This window comes from Choloepus didactylus, chromosome 3 (assembly GCF_015220235.1).
Source record: "Choloepus didactylus isolate mChoDid1 chromosome 3, mChoDid1.pri, whole genome shotgun sequence".
NCBI classification, from domain to species: Eukaryota; Metazoa; Chordata; class Mammalia; order Pilosa; family Megalonychidae; genus Choloepus; species Choloepus didactylus.
In genome coordinates, this window is record NC_051309.1 from 44454878 (window position 1) to 44475462 (window position 20585).

Consider the following 20585-nt stretch of genomic DNA (forward strand, 5'->3'; position numbering starts at 1 on the left):
TAGATAGACTGAGACCAGACACCAGAGAATCTGATAGCAGCCAGCCCAGCAGAGAGGAGACAGGCATAGCAAAAAACAGCAAAGAAAAACTCCAAAATAAAAGCGGAGGATTTTTGGAGTTCTGGTGAACATAGAAAGGGGAAGGGCAGAGCTCAGGCCCTGAGGCGCATATGCAAATCCTGAAGAAAAGCTGATCTCTCTGCCCCCTGGATCTTTCCTTGATGGCCCTAATTGCTTTCTCTCTTAGCATTTCAATAACCCATTAGATCTGCAAGGAGGACTTTTTTTTTTTTTTAATCTCTATTTTTCTGTTTCTAAAACAATTACTCTAAGAAGCCCAATACAGAAAGCCTCAAAGACTTGCAATTTGGGCAGGTCAAGACAAGAGCAGAACTAAGAGAGCTCTGAGACAAAAGGCAATAATCCAGTGGCTGAGAAAATTCACTAAACACCACAACTTCCCAAGAAAAGGGGGGTGTCCACTCACAGCCATCATCCTGGTGGACAGGAAACACTCCTGCCCGTCGCCAGCCCCATAGCTCAGAGCTGCCCCAGACAACCATGTGTGACAAAAATGCTTCAAATAACACGCACACACCACAAAACTGGGCGTGGACATTAGCCTTCCCTGCACCCTCAGCTGGTTGTCCCAGAGTTGGGAAGGTGGAGCAGTGTGAATTAACAAAGCCCCATTAAGCCATCATTTCAGCAGACTGGCTGCCTCCCTACACAGCCCAGCAGCCCAGAACCGCCCTGGGGGGACGGCACTCACCTGTGACATAGCACAGTCATCCCTCAACAGAGGACCAGGGGGTGCATGGCCTGGAAGAGGGACCCCCTCGCAAGTCTCAGGGGCCATAAGCCAATACCAAGGACTTGTGGGTCAGTGGCAGAGACAAACTGTGCCAGGACTGAACTGAAGGTTAAGACTATTGCAGCAGCTTTAAAACTCCAGGAACACCAGGGAGATTTGATTGTTAGAGCCACCGCCCCCCTTCCTGACTGCCCAGACACACGCCCCATATACACGGCGGGCAACACCAACTACACATGCAAGCTTGGTACACCAATTGCACCCCACAAGACTCACTCCCCCACTCACCACAAAGGGAAAGCAGGGGAGAACTGACTTGTGGAGAACAGGTAGCTCATGGATGCCGCCTGCTGGTTAGTTAGAGAAAGTGTACACCATGAAGCTGTAGATCTGATAAATTAGAGATAAGGACTTCAATTGGTCTACAAATCCTAAAAGAACCCTATCAAGTTAAGCAAATGCCAAGAGGCCAAAAACAACAGAAAATTCTATAGCATATGAAAAAACCAAACGATATGGAAAACCCAAGCCCAAACACCCAAATCAAAAGATCAGAAGAGACACAGTCCCTAGAGCAACTAATCAAAGAACTAAAGAAGAAAAATGAGACCACAGTACGGGAAACAAAGGATATCAAGAAGACCCTAGAAGAGCATAAAGAAGACATGGCAAGACTAAATAAAAAAACAGATGATCTAATGGAAATTAAAGAAACTGTTGACTAAATTAAAAAGATTCTGGAAACTCATACTACAAGACTAGAGGAAGCTGAACAATGAATCAGTGACCTGGAAGATGACAGAATGGAAAATGAAAGCACAAAAGAAAGAACAGGGAAAAAATCGAAAAAATCGAAATGGACTTCAGGGATATGATATATAATACAAAACGTTCAAACATAAGACTCATTGGTGTTCCAGAAGGGGAAGAAAAGGGTAAAGGTTTAGGAAGAGTATTCAAAGAAATTGTTGGGGAAAACTTACCAAATCTTCTAAACACCATAAATACACAAACCATAAATGCCCAGCGAACTCCAAATAGAATAAATCCAAATAAACCCACTCCGAGACATATTCTGATCACACTGTCAAACACGGAAGAGAAGGAGCAAGTTCTGAAAGCAGCAAGAGAAAAGCAATTCACCACATACAAAGGAAACAGCATAAGACTAAGTAGTGACTAATCAGCTGCCACCACGGAGGGGAGAAGGCAGTGGCACAATATATTTAAAATTCTGAGGGAGAAAAATTTCCAACCAAGAATTCTTTATCTAACAAAGCTCACCCTCAAATCTGAGGAAGAGCTTAAATTTTTCACAGACAAACAAATGCTGACAGAATTTGCCAACAAGAGACCTGCCCTACTGGAGATACTAAAGGGAGCCCTACAGACAGAGAAACAAAGAAAGGAGAGAGAAACTTGGAGAAAGGTTCAGTACTAAAGAGATTCGGTATGGGTACATTAAAGGATATTAATAGAGAGAGGAGAAAAATATATATGACAAACATAAACGAAAGGATAAGATGGATGATTCAAGAAATGCCTTCACGGTTATAACGTTGAATGTAAATGGATTAAACTCCCCAATTAAAAGATATAGATTCACAGAATGAAACAAAAAAAAATGAACCATCAATATGTTCCATACAAGAGACTCATCTTAGACACAGGGACACAAAGAAATTGAAACTGAAAGGATGGAAAAAAATATTTCATGCAAGCTATAGCCAAAAGAAAGCAAGTGTAGCAATATTAATCTCAGATAAAATGGACTTTAAATGCAGGGATGTTTTGAGAGACAAAGAAGGCCACTACATACAAATAAAAGGAGCAATTCAACAAGAAGAAATAACAATCATAAATGTCTATGTACCCAATCAAGGTGCCACAAAATACATGAGAGAAACACTGGCAAAACTAAAGGAAGCAATTGATGTTTCCACAATAATTGTGGGAGACTTCAACACATCACTCTCTCCTATAGATAGATCAACCAGACTAAAGACCAATAAGGAAATTGAAAACCTAAACAATCTGATAAATGAATTAGACTTAACAGACATATATAGAACATTACATCCCAAATCACCAGGATACACATACTTCTCTAGTGCTCATGGAACTTTCTCCAGAACAGATCATATGCTGGGACATAAAACAAGCCTCAATAAATTTAAAAAGACTGAAATTATTCAAAGCACATTCTCTGACCACAATGGAATACAATTAGAAGTCAATAACCATCAGAGACTTAGAAAATTCACAAATACCTGGAGGTTAAACAACACACTCCTAAACAATCAGTGGGTTAAAGAAGAAATAGCAAGAGAAATTGCTAAATATATAGAGACAAATGAAAATGAGAACACAACATACCAAAACCTATGGGATGCAGCAAAAGCGGTACTGAGGGGGAAATTTATAGCACTAAATGCATATATTAAAAAGGAAGAAAGAGCCAAAATCAAAGAACTAATGGGTCAACTGAAGAAGCTAGAAAATGAACAGCAAACCAATCCTAAACCAAGCAGAAGAAAAGAAATAACAAGGATTAAAGCAGAAATAAATGACATAGAGAACAAAAAAACAATAGAGAGGATAAATATCACCAAAAGTTGGTTCTTTGAGAAGATCAACAAGATTGACAAGCCCCTAGCTAGACTGACAAAATCAAAAAGAGAGAAGACCCATATAAACAAAATAATGAATGAAAAAGGTGACATAACTGCAGACCCTGAAGAAATTAAAAAAATTATAAGAGAATACTATGAACAACTGTATGGCAACAAACTGGATAATGTAGAGGAAATGGACAATTTCCTGGAAACATATGAACAACCTAGACTGACCAGAGAAGAAACAGAACACCTCAACCAACCAATCACCAGCTAAGAGATCCAATCAGTCATCAAAAAGCTTCCCACAAATAAATGCCCAGGGCCAGATGGCTTCATAGGGGAATTCTACCAAACTTTCCAAAAAGAACTGACACCAATCTTACTTAAACTCTTTAAAAACATTGAAGAAAATGGAACACTACCTAACTCATTTTATGAAGCTAACATCAATCTAATACCAAAACCAGGCAAAGATGCTACAAGATAGGAAAACTACTGGCCAATCTCCCTAATGAATATAGATGCAAAAATCCTCAACAAAATATTTGCAAATCGAATCCAAAGACACATTAAAAAAATCATACACCATGACCAAGTTGGGTTCATTCCAGGCATGCAAGGATGGTTCAACATAAGAAAATCAATGTATTGCAACACATTAACAATTCAAAAGGGAAAAATCAAATGATCATCTCAATAGATGCTGAAAAAGCATTCGACAAAATTCAACATCCATTTTTTATAAAAACACTTCAAAAGGTAGGAATTGAAGGAAACTTCCTCAACATGATAAAGAGCATGTATGAAAATCCCACAGCCAGCATAGTACTGAATGGTGAGAGACTGAAAGCCTTCCCTCTAAGATCAGGAACAAGACAAGGATGCCCACTGTCACCACTGTTATTCAACATTGTGCTGGAAGTGCTAGCCAGGGCAATCCGGCAAGACAAAGAAATAAAAGGCATCCAAATTGGAAAGGAAGAAGTAAAACTGTCATTGTTTGCAGATGATATGATCTTATATCTGGAAAACCCTGAGAAATCGACGATACAGCTACTAGAGCTAATAAACAAATTTAGCAAAGTAGTGGGATACAAGATTAATGCACATAAATCAGTAATGTTTCTATATGCTAGAAATGAACAAACTGAAGAGACACTCAAGAAAAAGATACCATTTTCAATACCAGCTAAAAAAATCAAGTACCTAGGAATAAACTTAACCAACGATGTAAAAGACCTATACAAAGAAAACTACATAACTCTACTAAAAGAAACAGAAGGGGACCTTAAAAGATGGAAAAATATTCCATGTTCATGGATAGGAAGGCTAAATGTCATTAAGATGTCAATTCTACCCAAACTCATCTACAGATTCAATGCAATCCCAATCAAAATTCCAACAACCTACTTTGCAGACTTGGAAAAGCTAGTTATCAAATTTATTTGGAAAGGGAAGATGCCTCGAATTGCTAAAGACACTCTAAAAAAGAAAAACGAAGTGGGAGGACTTACACTCCCTGACTTTGAAGCTTATTATAAAGCCACAATTGCCAAAACAGCATGGTACTGGCACAAAGATAGACATATAGATCAATGGAATTGAATTGAGAATTCGGAGATAGACCCTCAGATCTATGGCCGAGTGATCTTTGATAAGGCCCCCAAAGTCACTGAACTGGGTCATAATGGTCTTTTGAACAAATGGGGTAGGAAAGTTGGATATCCATATCCAAAAAGAATGAAAGAGGACCCCTACCTCACACCCTACACAAAAATTAACTCAAAATGGACCAAAGATCTCAATATAAAAGAAAGTACCATAAAACTCCTAGAAGATAATGTAGGAAAACATCTTCAAGACCTTGTATGAGGCAGACACTTCCTAGACTTTACACCCAAAGCACAAGCAACAAAAGAAAAAATAGATGAATGGGAACTCCTCAAGCTTAGAAGTTTCTGAACCTCAAAGGAATTTGTCAAAAAGGTCAAGAGGCAGCCAACTCAATGGGAAAAAATTTTTGTAAACCATGTATGTGACAAAAGACTGATATCTTGCATATATAAAGAAATCCTACAACTCAATGACAATAGTACAGACAGCCCAATTATAAAATGGGCAAAAGATATGAAAAGACAGTTCTCTGAGGAGGAAATACAAATGGCCAAGAAACACATGAAAGAATGTTCAGCTTCACTAGCTATTAGAGAGATGCAAATTAAGACCACAATGAGATACCATCTCACACTGATTAGAATGGCTGCCATTAAACACACAGGAAACTACAAATGCTGGAGGGGATGTGGAGAAACTGGAACTCTTATTCATTGTTGGTGGGACTGTATAATGGTTCAGCCACTCTGGAAGTCAGTCTGGCAGTTCCTTAGAAAACTAGATATAGAGTTACCGTTCAATCCAGCGATTGCACTTCTCGGTATATACCCGGAAGATTGGAAAGCAGTGACACGAACAGATATCTGCACGCCAATGTTCATAGCAGCATTATTCACAATTGCCAAGAGATGGAAACAACCCAAATGTCCTTCAACAGATGAGTGGATAAATAAAATGTGGTATATACACACAATGGAATACTAAACAGCAGTAAGAAGGAACAATGTCGTGAAACATATGACAACATGGATGAACCTTGAAGACATAATGCTGAGCGAAATAAGCCAGGCACAAAAAGAGAAATATTATATGCTACCACTAATGTGAACTTTGAAAAATGTAAAACAAATAGTTTATAATGTAGAATGTAGGGGACCTATCAATAGAGAGCAATTAAGGAAAGGGGAACAATAATCCAAGAAGAACAGATAAGCTATTGTGGGTAAATTTAACATTCGGGGAATGACCAGGAATGACTATGGTCTGTTAATTTCTGATGGGTATAGTAGGAACAAGTTCACAGAAATGTTGCTATATTAGGTAACTTTCTTGGGGTAAAGTAGGAACATGTTGGAAGTAAAGTAGTTATCTTAGGTTAGTTGTCTTTTTCTTACTCCCTTGTTATGGTCTCTTTGAAATGTTCTTTTATTTTATGTTTCTTTTTAAATTTTTTTTTTTTTTCATGCAGTTGATTTAAAAAAAAAAAGTTAAAAAAAAAACAAGGAAAAAAATATGTAGATCCCCCTTGAGGAGCCTGTGGAGAATGCAGGGGTATTTGCCTACTCCACCTCAATGGTTGCTAACATGACCACAGACATAGGGGACTGGTGGTTTGATGGGTTGAGCCCTCTACCACAGGATTTACCCTTGGGAAGACTGTTGCTGCAAAGGAGAGGCTAGGCCTCCCTATAATTGTGCCTAAGAGCCTCCTCCTGAATGCCTCTTTGTTGCTCAGATGTGGCCCTCTCTCTCTACCTAAGCCAACTTGAAAGGTGAAATCACTGCCCTCCCCCCTACGTGGGATCAGATACCCAGGGGAGTGAATCTCCCTGGCAACATGGAATATGACTCCCGAGGAGGAATGTAGACCCGGCACCGTGGGATGGAGAACATCTTCTTGACCAAAAGGGGGATGTGAAAGGAAATGAAATAAGCTTCAGTGGCAGAGAGATTCCAAAAGGAGCCAAGAGGTCACTCTGGTGGGCACTCTTATGTACAATTTAGACAACCCTTTTTAGGTTCTAATGAATTGGGGTAGCTGGTAGTAGATACCTGAAACTATCAAACTACAACCCAGAACCCATGAATCTTGAAGACGATTGTATAAAAATGTGGCTTATGAGGGGTGACAGTGGAATTGGGAGGGGCCATGGGGATCACACTCCCCTTTGTCTAGTTTGTGGATGGATGAGTGGAAAGGTGGGGGAAGGAAACAAACAAACAAACAGACAAAGGCACCCAGTGTTCTTTTTTACTTTAATTGCTCTTTTTCGCTCTAATTATTATTCTTGTTATTCTTGTATGTGTGCTAATGAAGGTGTCAGGGATTGGTTTAGGTGATAAATGTACAACTATGTAATGGTACTGTGAACAATCGAATGTACGATTTGTTTTGTATCACTGCGTGGTATGTGAATATATCTCAATAAAATGAAGATTTAAAATAAAAAATAAAAAGAGAAAAAGAAAAAAGAAGAAAAGAAAAAAAAGAAAATGATTTAAGCTGGAAAAAAAAATCAAGTCAGCAGGAGATTATTTTGATCATGAGACAATTATACATAAGTTGATGGAATGCAAGATGTCCTTCATTTATTTTAGTAGAAATAACACCAAGTCCTGGGAAAAAAAGGCATTTTTAGAAAACAGCACTGATCCAACTGTTAAGTCTCATGAATAAGAGCAGTTAAGTGTTAATTTTGTTGCACCACTGCTCGTATTATTTTCTGCTCACATCATTAGAATACATTTAAGTTGAACACAGGAGTTTTCTCCCTGAATTTGGGGCACTAGATACTTGACGATGCGGAGACCCTGTCTATGGTAATGGCTAGCCAATGCTCACCGTTCCTACCAAATTTCCTCTCTCCTTTAGTGAGAGCACAAGCACCAGTATTCTTTATTGAAAGTCTCAGTTCCCAGAACCAGCAGGAACTCCCGGGGTCTCCAAGCTCTATTTTTCCCAGTGCTCCAGACCTGGTTCCCTCCCTATGTTGACTTTCCTGGGGCAGTCTCTTCCAGGTATCCAGCTCCTTTTAACCTCTTCTCCATCAAGCTCCTCTGCATCATTCTGGAAACTACCTCAAGCATAAGAAAGGAGCAGCATAGGATAAAGGTCTCCTGACGTCCCCGACAACTGAGCCGAAGGCTCTTTTACTCTCGTAATTATTCTACCTAGACAAATATTCTTTCCAAAAAGACTCACTGTGGGGAGGGGACATAAATAAGGATTACTTATTGCTTGATGGGTACTTAGTTTCTGTTTTGGGTGATGAAAACATTTTGGTAACGGCTGGTGGTGATGGCAGTACAACATTGTAACGTAATTAACATCACTGAATTATATACTTTAAAAACAGTTTACTTAAAAAATAGTTAAATGGCAATTTTACAGTACATATATGTTACCACAATGAAAAATAAAATAAAACTTACATAATGGCAGAAACCTTTATTCCAAGAGCATTTCCAATAACTCAGGTTTCACTGAACACACTTTGGGAAGCACTGCTTTACAAGTCGTGAAAGTAACATTACAGTCGGGGCATGGTTGGCACAATAATAAGGTAATGTTGCTCCAGTCTTCGGGACTACAGGACATGAGGGCTCCTTGAATGGATGTTTTAAAATGAGGCTCGATTTTACTGGTTGCCATACTCCTGGGGCCTACTAGCACAGAGTAGTTGCTCAATAAACATTCACAGAATTTAAAGGTAAAAGAAGTACCCTGGTTATTCTTCTCTCTGGCCTGGAGAAAGATTACTTAACTATCTGGATACATTTAATTTCAGTTCAACATGATTTATTATTTCAAACAGAGACCATTCTATGGTTGCAGATTAAATAGCATCTGCATTTCCTTTGGATACATTTTATTTCACACACAGACCTTGTCATACTTGAATCATCACAAGAAAATGAACATTTTTGAGTCACTCCAGAAACAAACATGGATTTAAAGTGGGCTCTTCCATCACACCTTTCTAGAATTTGGACACAACACCACAAAATCAATTGTTCCTTATGTTAATCAAACTCAGTGCTGAATCATTAACATCACACTGTAAGCCCATGCCATCCGAAATGGCGGTGATCTCTCCAAAAATCAAGATGCTGGAAATATTCTGGGGCATTTTTATTAAAGCTTCCAATGATAAAACTGTCCTTCATTCATATATTAATACATCAACAAATGTTTATTGAGCACCAAGGATTTTTCAGCTCTGGGGATTCAAAGGTGAAGAAACGAGAGTACCACGCCTCCAGGGGTTTAGGGACTAGGAGGGAGAAGGAAGCAGTAACAATGGGGTGTGATGACGAGGGTGAGATGGAATTGGGGGGTGAGGGGCTAAGGTGGGAGCAAGGAAAAGAACCAACAGCCTCATCTGGGTGATGATGCACCCCAGCCCATTTTCCAAGTGTGGTCCCCAGTCCAGCAGTATCAGCAACACCTGGGAAATTGCTAGAAATGCTCACTTTCATGGGTCCCACCACAGACCTACAGAACCACCCACTCTAGGGTTGGGGCCCAGCGCAGTGCACTTTAACAAGCCCCCAGGAGATACTGAAGCACGTTGGAGGGGATGATGATTCAGCTACTTACAGGAGGAGGAAGAAAACACGGGCGGATAAAGACCAGACAGGAGGCAGAGACCGCTGCCCACAGCGGAAACTGGATAAAAGCCCAAAGGCCAGAGGAAACCTGGCAGATTATAGGAACAGTGTGGCTAAAGCCCTGAATATGAAATGCAGAATCACTAGACAGCCAGAAGAGGCAAGCACAGCAGATCACAGAGGGCCCTGAATGCAGTGCTAAGGAGCTGGCCCTGCATCTGGAGAGCAGCGAGGAGCTCCTGGAGGCTTTTTAAAGCATGGGACAGATATGCCCAGACCTGCACTTCAGAAGGTCATCTTGGATGCAGTGTAGACACCAGACAGAGGCCACAGAGAAGCCAGCTGCCAACTCAAGGGTGCCTCAAGAAACTGCAGAGAAGGAGGTGCCCAGAGTGCACCAGACTGTGCCGTGGGAGAGATTAAGCATCCCTTCCCCTGGGAAGCCTTGCCCAACCCGCCCTCCACACCCAACCAAGGGCAAGTGCTCAGTCTGGGAAGCACACCACGCTTTATCATAAGTAGTTATTTCACTGTCAGCCTTTTTCTATTAACTGGAAGCTCTAAGCAGGCAGATGCTGTGGCCACCCTGATCAGTTTCCACACACAGCATCTGGAACAGCAGCCAGCACTTGGGAAGCCAAGCTGAATGGATGGAGCTGAACAAGCAGGAGACCAGAGAGGCCACTGCTGAAACTCAGGGGAAAGACAGCCATGTCTGTGGGGAAGGAATCAGAAAGATATAACAACCGAACAACTTAATTTTTTTCTAATCTGCTGATACCATTTCAAACCACTGAATGGAAATTTCTACAAGCCCATTGGTTTATAAAAATTCAACAGTGAATTTGATCTGTTGAGTCAAGTCTACATGCTCATCTCCCTGTGAAGTCAGAAAGAACCACAGCCTCAGCCCCTTTGCAAATGAAAATGAGGCAGTTCTAGGTTGCAGAGAGACTGTCACCTAATTGAGATTATTTTTGTTGGTTTTTTTTTTTCTTTTTCAGAACAGTTCTGCAGAGCCTTAAAGCGTAGGATGAGACATTTCAAATCCCACTGGCATAGTCTGCGTCTTTGCTTTGATTTTTAGAAACCATTCCAAGTAGGCAGATAATGTTGTGACCCAATTATGGGATATTTTGGAAGTAGCAGGCACCTAACTTGGGAGGTGGCGCTGGTGGGCGTAGAGGAAAAAGTTTAGTACTAAGCAGGCAGCACCACCTGCCTCTCAAACCTTCACAGAATTTTATAGGGAAGGGAATTGTGACAATCAGGAAGTAATGCCACAGTCTCCCTGACCTGCTTCCCATTTTCTCACCATTCCCAAAATAGAGAGGGCTAAGGAAAATCATAAATATAATTCTCAGCCCTCTAGGGGAAAGCTCATTAAGGGCATAAATTTGGGTCCCTGGGGAAAAAAAGGATGAAGAGCAACATTATCTAGAGCCCTAGAATCAAGAGGTGGAAACTGGAAAAATAAAACCCATGGTCAGAAAGGAACCACAGAAACACAAAAACAATGGCCAATTCTAACGCCAAGGCATACTGATACGATGCCGCAGGCTCAACTGGCCTGGATTCTCCAAACCAGTGAAATACTACATTTTCAAGCTCTTTAGAGTCAAAAGTTAAGGTTTCTGTTTAAAACTAAAAATAATATCAACTGTTAAGGTCTTACTTCATACAACTACTGTTCTAAGCCTTTATCACATATTAATTCATGAAAACCTCATAACCAAATTATACAGGCACCACTAATATCCCTATTTACAGATGAGGAGACTGAGGTACTGAGAGTGTAATTCTGTTGTCAGAGGTAACACGGCTATTAAGTTGCAAAATAGTATTGGAACCCTAGAAGACTGGCTCTTCACCACCACACCCTACTATCTCCCTAAAGGACTGTCCTGTGTATGTATAAAGGAGGTTTAGCAGCATCCTTGGCTTCTACCTACTAGATGCCAGTAGTATCCCACACACAGCCACGACAATCAAAAATGTCTCAAGACCTCACCAAATGTTCCCCGGAAGGCAAACTAATGCTCCGTTAGGTTTGAGAGGCCAAATCCCTTCACGCTACAATATAGAAGGAGTGGTGAATCCTAAATGCTGGGTAGGAGAAACAGGCTACACAAGTTCCACTGAGTCAAGGAAAGATGGGAAAGAAGACAGTTGAAGGGTTTTCTTTAATGGGAATTGTAAAGTAGGGGCCACTTGCCTTGGCTAATATTCCATGAGAGCTCCCCATTTCTCCTGCGGAGAACAGCCCCCTTCCTCCTTGCTCCTCAGAACCTCACACAAGCGCCTCCACCTGCAGCACCTCATAACTGACGCCTTGATACATTCCTCTCTGTCTTTCTCAATGTAACACAGTACCTGGCACAAAGTATATGCTCAATAAACATTTGCTAAACAAAGGAATGAGAAAATGAAGCTGAAGTTTCTGGGTGTCTCCAAATGACTGCATGTCCCTCTTTACTAGTGATCTAAAAAAGGAATAAATAAATAAAGCTTGGTTCTTAGGGAGGATAAGTAGTTTTGATCAGATAATTAGAAGAATCTGAGACTGAATCAACATTTCCCAGTGTATCTATACCTCACTGAGTTTGCTATGAATCCAGACCATGTGTCAGCTTTCTATGTTTGGGAATTTAATTGTATTAGTTCACCCATGGATGAATAAAGTCAAGAAACTTAACTCATGGTAAAAAAACTTAAACTGATTCATTTACACAGAAAAACAGTATTGCCAAACAAATTGGGATACTCAGTGTAGCAGGTCGAATTGTTCCCTTTCCCAGGACAAAAGTCTAATTGGGAACTGAAACCATCATACACTACTGATAGGAACGTCAAATAGTGCAGCTGCTATGGAAAACAGTTTAGCAGTTCCTTAAAAAATTAAACATGAATTACCATATGACCCAGCAATTCCACTCCTACATTTATACCCCAAAGAAATGAACACAGAGATTCTTCAGGTACTTGTACATAGATGTTGATAGCACCATTATTCACAATAGCCAAAAGATGAAATCAACCCAAGTTCCATCAACAGATAAACAAATAAACAAAATGTATTACATATAATACATTTAATAGATATATGTAATACATAGAATATTACCCAACCATAAAGAAGAACGAAATTCTGATGCATGCCACAACACAGATGAACCTCTGAAAATATTATGCTAAGTGAAAGAACCTAGACATGAAAAGTCAAATATTATATGATTCCACTTATACAAAATGTCTAGAATAAGCAAATTCAGAGACAGAAAGTAGATTAGGGGTTACCAGTGACTGGGGGAAAGGGGAAATGGGGAGTTATTGCTTAATGGGCACAAAGATTCCTGTTTGGAATGATGAAAACTTTTGGAAATAGTGGTGATGGCTGTACAAGATTGTGAAAGTAATTAATGCCACTGAATTGTACATACGAAACTGGTTAAAACAGCACATTTTATGTTATATACCTTTTAACCACAATTTTTTTTAAAGTTTACTTAGGAGACCACATACAGATCTGAAGCTACTTAATGAAGAGAGGGAACACCAAGGAGCAAGCAGTATGCTGGGGGGGGGGGGGCGGGTACCATCCTCCAGCATGCAGGGTCCTCTCTCCACACCCACAACTCCTGCAGCCCAGAGGTCTCAAGTCAGCCACAGAGCTGCTGCAGATACATGGAAATCCTCACCTCTCCTGCTTGTATCATCAGAAACATCTGCCATTCCAACAATGCCTCATGACTAGCAATGTGACTGCTCATCAGATTACTAAGTAGTACAGTAGAAATGCTAAACTGACATGCACCTGGAGAGATCCGTTAAGCAACCCTTGGTTTCAGACATATTTAGAAATTACATTTGGATTTTCGTACTACTCAATTTCTGTTCAAACAAAAGAAATGCACAGTGGGGAGGGGGGCATAATATGGAGAAAACAGCTTCTCCACTGAGTATGCAGATTCAGGTTAATGTCCATTTTCAAATGTGAAATTTTCACCTTTTCCCCAAATGCTGAATTTAGGAAAGCTTCATGGTATGGCAGAAGGACAAGGACACAAGTTTCATTTAAGAGCTGAGTAAGTCCTCTGAGCCACAATTTTCTCATCTATAAAAGGGGAAATAAGAAGAGGTACTACACAGGATGGTTTAAAGGACTAAATGCTTTTAGTTTCCTCATTGCTAAAGCAAATACCTTGCAAAGGGCTAGCTTAAACAATGAGAATTTATTGGCTCATGGCTTTGCAGCTAGGAGAAGTTCAAATTAAGGCATCATCATGGCAATGCTTTCTCCCAGGCAACTGTGGCCTTCTGAGTAGCACTGGCTAATGGCGATCCTTGGTCCTTGGCTTTTCTGTCATATGGCAATGCACACGGCAGCCTCTCCTGCTTCTCAGTTCCACTGACTTCCAGTTTCTGGCCGCTCCCTGTGTGCCCTTCTCTCTGTGTGTCTGAATTTTATTCTGCTTATAAAGGACTCCAGTAATCAGATTAAGACCCATCTGATTCAGTTGGGCCATAACTTAAAAGGTCCTATTTACAAGGGCTTACACCCGACTGGAATAAATTAAGAACATATTTTTCTAGAATACATAGTTCCAAAGCACCACACCCATATAGCACACCAAGCACATAGCTGGCCCTTAATTCATAATGTTAGTTCTTCATTCTGCTAGTTTTTTGGCAACCCACGGACTCCCCTATACAAACTCCAGTTCCAGGGCTAGCACCATTATTCACTGCGTAGCCTTTAGTAAAAAGGACCTCAGCAATCTTAGCTCTGAAATGGGATCCACACGACAGTGGTTTTGTGAGGATTAAATTGGCTAACAGCTATAAAGCTCTCAGCACAAAGTAAGAGCTCCACAGTAATATTAATAATATATTATTATTATGACTAGTGTAATCCAGATATGAATAAGTACAGACTTTTAAAATATTATCTGAAAAACACTATTTGTTTTCTTAAGCTACTATTTAAAAATTCAGAAATAATTAGATTATTTTTTACTCCCCTCACCACCAAACAGCACCTGAAGCTAAAGGTGAATAACAGCAATTCCATTGACAAATTTTTCTTAAGCTTCCTCTAGCAATTCATCAAGGCTCACCGTGGAGAGAATGATACTGCAACAGTCCAAACACAAAATGGATGATACCCAATTCTTGGTTCTATGGCTTCGACTCCATCAGCATTTCCTAGAACTGCCAACCCTGAAAGGTTAAAGTGTGTGGTCTTGGCAGAAAGAGGTCTGCATGCAAAGTAACAAATGTTAAGATACATCATTTCACAGCCCTGCCTGCTGAAATTCACATTTCAATCACTTGCCCCTTCTGGACTCTCTGGCCCTCATCTTTCACCTTGGTGCTTTCCTTGTCATTCCAGGAGTGCTATAATTCAAAAATGCTCACTGGTTCCCAGAGCACTTTCACAATTAGCTCCTACTCAGTTCCTAGGATCTTGGGTCTGTACAGTGACTACACATTCCTGGAAGACTCGGGGGCCACATGAGCCCACCCACAGATCCCACAGGAGTTGGCCTGGGCCCCCACACTACTACTCTATTCCTGAGCCCAGGCCCAGACTCCCAGACTTGTCAATTTCGTGGACAATTAACATGCCCCATAAAAACACTCCTATTGATTCATAAAAGAAAGGAAATCTTACCAAAAAGTCAGAAGGATATAATCTTAGTGAAAAGGAAACATTCTTTAATTTGAACTTATGAAAAATTCACTACATCATCATCATTTTCATAAGGGAAGTAAAAACTTAAACAGACAATGGCCCATGGGCCTAGCAACTTGCTTTGCATTTAGCAGACGCTCAGTTACTTTTAAGTTATATGGAAACTGAGCTCTGATTTACAAGGCAGTGGTTTTAGGTACATCAAGTCTCGAACACCATTTAATGTCACCTTCCTTCTTAAGAAACAGCATTTCCTTTCACTCTCTGGAGCTCTTCAAGTTCTCTCTGACCTCATCCACCTAAGGGCACACTTCTCTCAACTCAGTTCCAAAACTCTGCATTCCTTTAGTCAACTTAAAAGAAAAAACAAAACTTACCCTTCCTCCCACTCCAAGCATTCCTGAAAAATACTTGCCAGTAGAATTAAACTTCAAAAACCTCAGTTACCACCTAACAGATGAGATTCTTCAAGATTCCCACAGGAGGAAAAGGACAGCACTCTTCTTTAAGCTTTATTTATAAACACATCAATTCATTAACAATTAATAAAGAAAACTTTACTCCATAATTTCATACCATTCATTTTTTTCCATGTTCTCTTTCCATCTTTGTCCATGTGAATCTGTACATTTTATATGACAATAATTATACACTTGAATTATTAAAGTAATGCATGCTCATTACACAAGATTTAAAAAGACTCAAACATTATGGAAACAGATTATACAGAAAAGGACTATCTTCTTTAACATTACACCCAAAAACCTCTAACACTTTTAAACTGATCCAGGCATCTTACTTCCTGCCAACTTGTGATGATGTGACTTTTCTACTCTCCCTTCCTCTCTTACAGCTCTCATAGAGTCTTTGGGGTTACCACCCGACTCCTAACAGGGGTCTAGGAACCTGCAACCTTCTTATGATCAGAGGCACTAGAGTCAGTGTGCATGTATTGTCAATTACTTAAATGAGGATAACAACTCTGGCTACAACCTATCTGCCTCACTTAAAGGTTAATGAGGTTTTGTGAGCATCTTGAAAGTAAAGTGCACTAAAAACAACATCATAGCTTGCCAAAAAAAAAAAAGTTCTTGATACTGCCAATGATGAGTAGGCGCATTCCAAAAGCCATCCTTCCCTCCACTGCAGTAGCTAACTATTGGCATCTGTCCAATACAGTGACAGTGCTTAACATTTAATGATAATTTTATTCCAGAGCTCAAGTGCTGCATTTCTAATCAAGGGTGGGAGAGAGGAGACAGGGACATGGGAAAGGCTTGCCATAATTTCACCTGTGTCCCAGCAGCCAAGGTACAGATACTGTTTCAGTTTCCTTGGTTGCTCAAACAAATACCATGCAGTGGGTTGGCTTAAATAATGCGAATTTATTGGCTCACGGTTTTAAGGCTGGGATAAAGTCCAAATCAAGGCATCATCAAGGTGATGCTTTCTTCCCAAAGACTGGCATTACGGGACTGGCTGCCAGCGATCCTTGGTCCTTGTTTCCTCTGTCACATGGCAGTACACATGGCTTTTCTTGGCTTCTCTCTTCTCTCTTCTCCTTTCAGGTTCCCTTGATTTTAGTTTCTGGCTCCTCCCACTGTGGTTTTCTCTCTCTGTGTCTGAGTTTCATTCTGCTTATAAAGGACTCCAGTGGTAGGATAAAGACCCATCCCGACGGGTTTAGCCCACACCTTAACTGGAAGTAGCCTCATCAAAAAGTCCTACTTACAATGGGTTCACACTCATGGAAATGGATTAAGTTTAAGAACATGTTTTTCTGGGGTTCATAGCTCCAAACCACTATAGCCAACCTTCTCCACAATCCCCGTAGAGGCTTCATTCTCAGATTGTCTGCACACCCAAAAGCAGAAAATCTCCCTTCGGAAGATGCTATAAAATGGTTTCAAACATCCAATGTTCTACATCCATATCTAATCGTTACCTTACCTCTTACCCAGACCAGCAGAGACACAGACAGTTAATTTCACGACAACCATGCTATCAACAAACAAAAACTAAAAGACCAAAAACAGAAGGGCAGTAGACAAAGCAGTATGAGTCCAGACTTAGTGAAGCATGAAAAAAGCCTGCTTCTTCAGCTCTAAATGGGTCCCCCTCCTCTGATGGCTACATCACAGACCTCCCAACCAGGACAAGAAAGACCCAAGGGGTGCATTCGACCACAACCCCCTCATTTTACAGGTGGGAAAACTGAGGCCCAGAGACATGAACTGATGTTCCCAAGGTACAGAGTAGGATTAAAGTAGCAGAGGAGCTGGGCCCTGACCCAGCCCAGAAGGCAAATCTTCAGAGTCCTTGTTTGGTAGTCTTTCCACCATATCCCACCAGACCCAAAGCCAAAGTCTGTATTCCACCTCTTGACAAACCATGTCAACAGAGACAAGTGCCATCAACAAATTTCAACATGCGGAATGTACACAAATAACATATTAAAATAAAAATAGAGGGTCTGGATTATCTTCCTTACATTTAATTTTATTTGTTGGTAGTACAACACTGTGAAAAATAAATGAACACAATACAGTTTTAAATCTGGATGGAATCTTTTTAAAAACATTCAAACCATTGTGAAGACATGCTGTTTTCAATCAAATCTAATTCTAAATAGCAATCAAAATTTACAAGAAAATGCTTACTGAATATAATGGAACCAGCTGAAGATATTCTCATATGAGATAAAACTTTAAAGTTCTATTGTTGTGCAATCAAAGGAGCGTCCACCCCGTGGTTTCTTTGGGAAGCTGACAATTATTACAAAGATGCTGACAGTATAAGATAGTCTATGTAACCAGCTGAATATCAGACAGCATTGAGTAAATGCTAGTTTCCTTACCCCAAGACTGGAAAAGTAAGTGTCTCTCATATAAACTAGTAAGGTAGATAATACCTTCTCATAATACTTCTAATTATTCTAATATTCTAGTATTAGATTATTCTAATATTCTAATATTATGGCAAGACTTTCAGTATTAATTCCTATTGTAACAGAAAAGAAACAATTCCATGTTGTTGTTGTGTCTTGATGGCAGGAAAATAAGTCATCAAAAAATTGAAAGATGTCATAAAAAGAGTAATTGTTTAAAAATATCTTATCTTTAAATATTGTGGATTCATATCATTCCAGTTAGCATAAGCTCAGGCTTTTCAATTACCAGTTTATCAAAGTTTCAGAAAGCAGGCTCATGCTCTTTCCTTACAGTGAGTTACTCAGTAAAAAATATCCACTGGAAGAGAGAATAAAAGTACACAACATAAACACCTTCCCTGGAAAAGGATCTCAACTTTAGTTCTTCTGCAAAGACCCTGAGCAGATACATATATATACATATATACTGTAGCCCCCAGTATATGAAGACCCCGAGTGATTTTCGAGGTCATACAGTATAAGCTGATGAAAAATGGCTAGCAAAAGAAATCTTGCTTTTCCTTCCTGCTATTCCAAGAGCCTGCTGTACTCGACTGCCACCTGTGTTCTCTCAGCATTTCCCCCAGCTTGGAGGTTCCCCATGCTCTATGAACAAATGTCATCCTTTCAAAACAGTATCATTTCTAGGATTTTGCAAGTTATGATAAACAACTATTGAATAAATAATGCTTTCCGGCTACAAACTGAAACCACAACAAGGCTGCTACCTAAATTCATGAAGAAATCTTGCTTCAAATATTCTATTCCTGAAAGGCCAGCTACATGAATTCAGACATCCAATCATCACGGCCATGTAAGGACAAGATTTAAAATATAAATCCCAATGGCATGGGGGGAAAAAAATAAAAGAAAAAGAATTTAAAAGACTAAAATCCAGAAAACAACATGGTGGAGATGCCAATGTTTGCTGCTGTGTTTTTTAAACAGTGAAATATTAAAATGAATTAACAAACCAACGTCAACCTCACAAAGTTTCCTCAATTCTTGGAATTCAAACACCACTGCTAGCATCATTATGATAATCCCTTCAGGTATTTCACCTAAGTCATCAGGACCACAATGAAAAAGCCACTGACTGAGGGACTTTCTTAGACAAAACTGTCCCTTCCGAGGGCCCAGTTTGTGGAGGTTTCCAAAACTGACCTTATTCTCCTGCCAATTTTGGTCCTCTCCAACCACACCATCAATCCAAAAAGGTTTGTGGCAGTCGTTGCTCGAAAGCTGTGCAGGAACTTGCCTACTAAAAGTCAAAACTCTAAATCTGATTTCTCGAGAATTTTTTTTTTAATTCAAGTATCACCCCTCCCTTTGCCACTCACCCCCCTGGTTCTAGATTCTCTTCACCGACGTCGAGACCACCTTTCACTGTTTCTATGGGAGTCCGCAACCCTCCCTTCGTCCAGCCGTTTTTCATGGCACAAATGTCATTGCTAGCGTTTTAACCCTCCACTCCTCCCCGGCGGGCAGCTGAGAGTCATTCCAGACCTAGTAGCCAGCTTCCCTGATTCGGACCCCTTAGCACAGCCATTTTCTAATTCAAGCTCTCTCTGTGCCTCTGAAAGGAAAAATGAACTTTTCCCCTTTCACCTAGCAGCGTCTTGTCTTCTAACCCCCGGGAAGCCAGCCATCGTCTCCAACTCCCCGGCAGGAGAGCGCTGCAGCCCCGGAAGGGAGCCCCGGCGCACGGCGGAGGCCGGGTGCCAAGGAAAGGGGGTGTGCGCTCTCGCCCGCCGGCGCCTAACCTCACTTTTCCCCTCCGCAGTCCCCACCCGGGCCCTACCCCCTCCCGTCTCCCACACCCCCAGGCCCTGCCAAGCCGGGATGCTGAGGAAGAGAAAGCGCCGGGGAGCACGAAGGATGCAAGTCAAAGAGTGAACCCCGCAGTCGCTGTACCACCCAGCCGTGCGACGCGGGCGCAGGGCGCACGGGGACTCCGCAGCGGACGGCAAGCTGCAGATGCGATGGCAGCTGCTGCAGCTGTGGCCGCGCAGCCCTCGGGCCGGGAGGAGAGAAACCCCCACCGGGGATACGCGCAGCCACTCGCCCTCACACTGTTGCCGCTACCCGGGTCTCAACCCGGCACTTCAGGGCCGCTCCCAGGGCCCAGGGCAGAAGGAAGGAAGAAAGCAGGGCTCACCAGCGGTGCGCGCAACGCTCGCCTCGGCTCCGGCGCCCGGCGGCTCTCTTCTAGTCTCGCCCTTCCCGGAGCCCCAGAATCAGCTGCGGGTGCAGCGCACGAGCTTCCTACTTGAGACCTGAACGGGCTCCGGCGACTGAGCATGC

At 41.1% G+C, this 20585-nt stretch overlaps 1 protein-coding gene across 13 annotated transcripts in view; it reads right to left on the reverse strand.

Annotated features, from left to right (window-relative positions):
• APBB2 (amyloid beta precursor protein binding family B member 2) overlaps window positions 1-20585 on the reverse strand; it is a 447074-nt gene extending 426489 nt beyond the window's left edge. For all 13 annotated transcript variants that reach the window (XM_037829667.1, XM_037829666.1, XM_037829663.1 and 10 more), the window contains exon 1: window positions 20440-20585. The gene's annotated coding sequence lies outside the window, so the exon portion shown is untranslated. The remainder of the gene's footprint in view (window positions 1-20439) is intronic.